The sequence below is a fragment of the Scyliorhinus canicula genome, chromosome 2, assembly GCF_902713615.1.
Source record: "Scyliorhinus canicula chromosome 2, sScyCan1.1, whole genome shotgun sequence".
Lineage (NCBI taxonomy): Eukaryota > Metazoa > Chordata > Chondrichthyes > Carcharhiniformes > Scyliorhinidae > Scyliorhinus > Scyliorhinus canicula.
In genome coordinates this window covers 60,138,966-60,146,200 of record NC_052147.1, presented here as the reverse complement: position 1 = coordinate 60,146,200, position 7,235 = coordinate 60,138,966, and the positions used below count along the sequence as shown (strand labels likewise).

General features: G+C 50.7%; 1 non-coding gene across 1 annotated transcript; it reads right to left on the bottom strand.

The window, feature by feature from the left end:
• Positions 1–6,363: 6,363 nt before the first annotated feature.
• Positions 6,364–6,555, bottom strand: LOC119962553. The gene has a single exon (XR_005459912.1). It is a non-coding gene; the product is annotated as a U2 spliceosomal RNA (small nuclear RNA).
• Between the last annotated feature and the right edge of the window lie 680 nt (positions 6,556–7,235).

The following is a 7,235-nucleotide window of genomic DNA, read 5'->3' as shown; positions in this document are numbered from 1 at the left end:
AGAGAGAGGGGGGGGTACCGGCGTTGAGAGAGAGGGCGGGGGGTACCGGCGTTGAGAGAGAGGGGGGGGGGGGTACCGGCGTTGAGAGAGAGAGGGGGGGGGGGGCGTTGGAGGGGGGTAGGGGTGGTGGGGGCGGCGTCAACGCACCGTCGCCCCCCTCTGCACGCCGCTGCCCCCCACCCCACCACCCCTACCCCTCCTCCTCACCACCCCTACCCCCCCTCCTCACCACCCCTACCCCCCTCACCACCACCCACACCCCCCTCACCCACACCCCCCTCCCCCTCCCTCTGAAGGCCGGTACCCACACACCCCCCTTCCCTCTGAAGGCCGGTACCCACACCCCCCTCCCTCTGAAGGCCGGTAACCCACACCCCTCCCCTCCCTCCCTCTGAAGGCCGGTACCCACACCCCCCTCCCTCTGAAGGCCGGTACCCACACCCCCCTCCTCTGAAGGCCGGTACCCACACCCCCCTCCCTCTGAAGGGCCGGTACCCACACCCCCCCCCGCCCTCCCTCTGAAGGCCGGTACCCATACCCCCCTCCCTCTGAAGGCCGGTACCCACACCCCCCCTCCCTCCCTCTGAAGGCCGGTACCCACACCCCCCCCTCTCTCCTCCTCCCCCCTTCCTTCCTCCTCCCCCCTTCCTTCCTCCTCCCCCCTTCCTTCCTCCTCCCCCCTTCCTTCCTCCTCCCCCTTCCTTCCTCCTCCCCCCCTTCCTTCCTCCCCCACCTTCCTTCCTCCCCCCCACCTTCCTTCCTCCCCCCACCTTCCTTCCTCCCCCCCACCTTCCTTCCTCCCCCACCTTCCTTCCTCCCCCCCAACTTCCTTCCTTCCCCCCACCTTCCTTCCTCCCCCCACCTTCCTTCCTCCTCCCCCCCCTTCCTTCCTCCCCCCCCTTCCTTCTTCCCCCACCTTCCTTCCTCCCCCCACCTTCCTTCCTCCCCCCACCTTCCTTCCTCCCCCCCCCTTCCTTCCTCCCCCCCACCTTCCTTCCTCCCCCCACCTTCCTTCCTCCCCCCCACCTTCCTTCCTCCTCCTCCCCCCACCTTCCTTCCTCCTCCTCCCCCCACCTTCCTTCCTCCTCCTCCCCCCCACCTTCCTTCCTCCTCCTCCCCCCCACCTTCCTTCCTCCTCCTCCTCCCCCCACCTTCCTTCCTCCTCCTCCTCCCCCCCACCTTCCTTACTCCTCCTCCTCCCCCCCCACCTTCCTTCCTCCTCCTCCCCCCCCACCTTCCTTCCTCCTCCTCCTCCCCCCCACCTTCCTTCCTCCTCCTCCCCCCCCACCTTCCTTCCTCCTCCTCCTCCCCCCCACCTTCCTTCCTCCTCCTCCCCCCCCACCTTCCTTCCTCCTCCTCCCCCCCACCTTCCTTCCTCCTCCTCCCCCCACCTTCCTTCCTCCTCCTCTCCCCGCGCCGGTACCCGTCCTCTCTCTCTCAACGCGCCACTTCTGCAGCGCATTAAAATGACGCGTATCGCGTCGGTCCGATGCTGGCCCCTCCGGGAACGGAGATTAGCGGCCTAAAAGAAGGCCCCGACACCGGAGTCATCTGCACCACTTTTGCTCGCCGGAAATCGGCGTCACGACGGTCCGCGGAGAATTTCGCCCCTGGTCACTGCGTTAGCAGAAGAGAATCAAAATATTAAATCAAAAATTTACATGAGAGAAGCTGGAGCTATTTTTCCGTGTGGCACCTGCAACAGACAAATCAATTTAAAATCAGCTGTTTGGTTACTGCTGAGTCTCCAGGGAGCCGGCTGTCTCTGTGCAAACAAGAGAAAGTGTCTGTGTTCTCATATCCCTCCCTTCCCCCATTCTACACTTTAAAAGAAAATGTAGGACTGCATTGGCAAACTAAACAACAAATTCTAAATTCAATTGTGGCACTGGCGACACTGATTTCTCACAGGATGGAGTCTTTGAGGAGTATAGTGGCACAGCAAACGGTAAATGTGAAAATATTCCTCCACCTTCGCAAAAATGGTGATATTTCAATTTTTAAATTCACCATTGAAGAAGAACACGGGCGGAAGAATAGCCAGTTCTCCCTGCCGGCCTACTTAGAAAAGCCAGTGTTAGGAGTGTCTAGATTCTAACCTACTGTGCTTCCAAATTAATTTGATGTCCTTGAAGAGAATCTGGCTTTGCTGAAGTTGTTGACGTGTGTTCAGCACTGGAAGGTCCCTCCTCATTCTGCTGTGCTGTTTCCACGTTTTCCGACCATGCATTGTGATCTGCACTGAGGATACCCATGGCACAAATAAAGAGATCGTTGTCTGAGAATTTTAGGACGCAATTGTCCCCAACAATTACGATCTGTCCCCATCTGAGGCAAAAGCTATTAAAACCTTAAAGAATGTACCACCTCTTTTCAAACATTGAGGATCATCCGAGAAATTCTCTAAACTGTTTACTGTGCAAACAGAATTAATTATTTCTCCAGATTCTCTCACATTTGGGGTAAGAGTGCAGCACTAGTCCACTGAACAAAATGAGCTATATTTTGCAGTTGGTGGCAATGGTACTTGCCCCTTACCTTAAACAAAGCTGCAATTTCTGGTGTAAATGTCCTCTTTCCCAATGGCAGTTCAAATCTGGCGCCAATTCAGGGGGGATTACCAGGAAACCAGCAGCAATGGTGTCAGATGTAGTGATCTCTGTATGTGCATGTACATAAGTATCACCACATGATCATGAGAGGGCCAGACCAACAGGGGTATAACGGCAACCACATCTCTCTCTCTTTTGGATGGACTGTGACAAGGGCAGGAGTATCAGATTAGCTCAGATGGTTAGTGTAGTTACTGTAGTTAGATCTTGCCAACCTTATCACTAGTATCAATGTTAAAGTAAAGAACTCATGCAATTATTGTTATAGTTACTCAATAAACCTTTTGTTACTACTGGACGAGTTTGAGTCTTCTTCATCGAGATTCGGAAGACCTCATCAGTAACCAAGGTTTGAGTAACACATATTACACACCGTGGTATATCAAGACATACAGAGAAGTGTAATAAAAGATAATACAGGAGCGTAATAAAAGATGGTACCAGGCTTGTTGGCTTTAAAAGAACTAGTTAGATCAGGTTAGACAAAAAGAGAAGAAAATTCAGCAAGCAGGATGCGCAGCCAATCATGTCAAATATTCTCACAGATGGTAAACCCACAAGCTGAAAGCACTTTGGGCAGGATTCTCCGTTTCAGAAACTAAGTGTTGACACCAGGACTGAATCGGTGGACTTCCACAACAACTAAATTGGCGCCGCCCCCGAAACAATTCAGGGTCCGTTAATGGGCTAGCACCAAAGCCACGTGGAACCTGATTGATTCCAATGAAAAATGGTGTCCGATTTGCCGGAGTCAGGATTGCCACTTGAGAGGTAGATGCGGAGCTTGAGACCCTGCTGGGCGCTGTGGAGGAGAGGCAGGTTACCCAGTTCCCTGGGGTGGGAAGGAGGCTGCCACCCACCGCTGTGCACCGGGCTAGGATGCAGGTGGTAGAGGCCTTGAGGGCCGTGGGCCCCACCAGCAGGACCGGACAGTAATGCCAGAAGATATTGCACGACCGCCTCAGGGCGGCCTAGGAGAGTAGATAGCACAGTGCCCCTGGCAGCAACTCCCAAGCTGCACACCCATAGCCCCCTTCCCAAACCAGAGGGTAACAGAACCCCACCCACCAACAGTCTGCTCGCACTCCACCCTAAACCACAAACCAGCACCCATATCGCTTGCCATAGCCGGTTGCCCTGGCTACAAAGGCCACCAGGTGCTCAGCCCCTGTGCTGCACACGTCCGACTGCCTAACACTGCGCTTTCTGTCTTAACCCCCCCCCCCAGGAGGAGGCGGTGCATAACCGCAGAGAGAGAGAGAAGACCGGAGGGGGGCCGCCAGACCTGCGGACCCTCACCGCCGTGGAGCAGTGGGCACTAGACCTGGTCGGTGGGCCTGGGGAGAGGGCAGTCGCCGAGGCGGAGGTCAGCATCGGGCAAAGGTGAGCCCCCGCTGAGTTGTGGTGTCCCTATGGCATGCGTGGCATGGCCCCCACCTCACCTCCCCTACATCACCCCACACCATCCCCTCACCTCAGTTGGTCATGTCAGTGAAGAGGCTCCTGGGGCACTATCTGGTGTGCACCACACAGGTGCAGTGGTACATCAGTGGAGGTAGGAATCCCCGAGGAGACAGACTGTCAGAAGGTGGCCTAATCCTAGGGACTAGCTGCCGTCCAGATGGGTCTACCTCCATCACCCAAATCTGTCCCCGCATCAGTCCATCTGCTACCCTCATTACAACCAGGCTTTATCATTGCAAAGCTCACTTTGCTGACTTCCTATTCACCAGCTCATCCAAACCTGTGCCTCTAACCTATCCATCACTATGTCCTCCTACCACATCACCACTCTCCTTGCTGACTTACATTGGCTCCTATTCGCCCAATTCTCATCCTTGTGTTTAAATTATTTTGTGGCTTTGCTCTCCCTATCTCTATAATCTTCCTGTAACTCTAAATCGCCTCTGAACTCTTTGGCTGAGATTTTCCAACATCAGCCACAGCGGGAAACATCGTGAGCAGGACTGGAATTTGCCCGACCAGTCAAAGGCCCATTGACCTTGGTTGGGAATTTCCGGTCCAGCTTTGTTTCTTTGACTGTAATCTTTTTCCTTTGGCCTCCCATTGCTAGCCATGCTTTCAGTCACTTAGTATCATAGAACATACAGTGCACAAGGAGGACATTTGGCCCATTGAATCTGCACCGACCCACTTAACTCCTCACTTCCACTCTGTCCCCGTAACCCAATAACTCCTCCTAAACTTTTTTGGACACTCAGGACAATTTATCATGGCCAATCCACCTAACCTGCACATCTTTGGACTGTGGGAGGAATCCGGAGCACCCGGAAGACACCCACGCAGACACGAGGAGAACGTGCAGACTCCGCACAGACAGTGACCCAACAGGGCATTGATCCTGAGACCCTGGCGCTGTGAAGCCACAGTGCTATCCACTGTGCTGCCGTGCCGCCCTAAGCTCCTGAATTCCCTTCCTAAACCCTCTGTCTCTCCAACTCACTCTCCTCCAAAAAGATCCTTCATAAAAAAATCACCTCTTTAACTAAGATTTTGGTCACCCCTCCCAATATACCCTTCTCCTCACAATGCTTTTTTCTCTGATTGCATCTTTGTCCAGTAGGTGATGAGGTAGTGGTATTGCCACTGGACTAGTAATCCAGGGAGCCAGGGTAATGATCTGACACAAATCCCACCACGGCATATAGTGAAATTTGAATTCAATAATAAAAGTCGAACGGTGACTGTGAAACCATTGTAATGATCCATCGACAGAAGGAAATCTGCCATCCTTACCCAGTCTGGCCTACATGTGACTCCAGACCCACAACAATATGGTAGATTCTTAACTAGCCTCTCTGAAGTGGCCTAGCAAGTGATTCAATTGATAACAAATGCAGGCCTAGCCAACAATGCTCACATCCCATGAATAAGAAAAAGAGAGCTTTGGAACACTTTTGTTACATTAATAGCAACAATACAAGGCAAGATTTTGTTGTATAAGATTTTAATACTCATGTATGAGACAGTTGTCAAATTTAAATGTGTTTTTAGGGTTAGGTAGAATTAACATTTATGCGTGACGAGAATTTGCAATGTGGGGAATGCTGGTTCCAAAGGCGAAGTGATTACAGATTATTGTAATAGTAGCAGATGATCTTATGATATTAGTACTTTTTAATTACAAAGCCATTAGTGTCAATCTTAGCAGAAGCCCATATTAATAAATATTTGTGTCGTCCGCAATCTATTGAAACTGGCAGGCTGTCAGCTTGGGAGAGCAGCCCTCTATCTTTGAACCTATGTGAGTGACAACTATATTAGATTGTGCAAAACACATTTTTAATTTCCTTTGTCTCTGTCAATTATTTGTAGCAAAGGTTGATGGAAGATTGTAGGCAAGTTACTGAGGGAAGAGGGCCCTCTGACCATTTGAAGTCTACTCAAAGCTCCGGTAACCAGGAGCTTTCAATTCTGAGGGTCAAGGCGACAACCTCCTTTCAATTCCTTCATTCTTCGAGCACAGTAAGAAGTCTTACAACACAAGGTTAAAATTCACCTGAGGAAGGAGCAGTGCACCGAAAGCTCGTGTTTGAAACAAACCTGTTGGACTTTAACCTGGTGTTGTAAGACATCTTACTGTGCTCACCCCAGTCCAATGCCGGCATCTCCACTTCATTCTTTGAGGCACATTAAGACGGAGACTTGCCTGGCGACAAGGCGGAGGTGGATTATTCCTCACATATTTAGGCTGCTGTATGGATGCTATTCCACATTTTTTTTTTTTTATGACTTTTTCTGAGTTACAAAGCCAGGGCTCAGAGTGTGGTCAGGGGCGAACCCCTAATCCAGCTCCTTGCCTGCTCCAAAAACCAATTCAAATTCAAATTAAATCCAATTCATGGTCCCCTCAAGAGAGACATACCAGATCTGAGCCAAAAGGCTACTACACTTGATCTGAGCCAAAAGGCCGAGAAGCGATCAGATTTGATTTTATGAGAGTCCGCAAGGTTTATTGTTCTCTTTTTCAGGAATGACTTTCAAATTTTACAATCAAATTAATCTTGCTGGACGATTTTCTACTATTGCTTAACTGTTACTTCCTATTCGGTACATTCTAACCTGAACTGCATGGTCTGATAGTGTGACTCTTCTTCCGTTGTCCAAGGTCTAAGAAAATATATCAATTCCATAAGCTAATTACAGCAATGGAGTTTCTGGTTGACCCTGAGCAACGCTACAATAGTAATATTGTGCAGATAAAGTGACACGTCTGTACTTAGGGAGGGTGTGCTCTTGGGATTGGCCTTTCATCTGAGCACAAGAAAATTATCTGGTCAAGCCCAAAAAGTTTAACATTGCTCTGTTGTGCCAACAAATTCTTCGCAACATCAAAAAGCAGCTTAAAGGAGGAGAGAAGTACTTGCCTGTCTCTATATGTAAAATGCACAGATCTGGAGCTCACAAAAGCTAACCAATAGCTATGAAAAAAAACTAACAGCCTCAAAAAGCTGACAGTTCAAAAATAGCCCTAAATATGGGTCTTAGACGTTCAATTACACTCAAAATGCAGTGGGGCATAGGCTTGTCATAACTTAAGCTGTAGGTGTACCGAGCATTCCATCTGCTGTATACAGATGGTTGTGACAAACATTGTGGGCT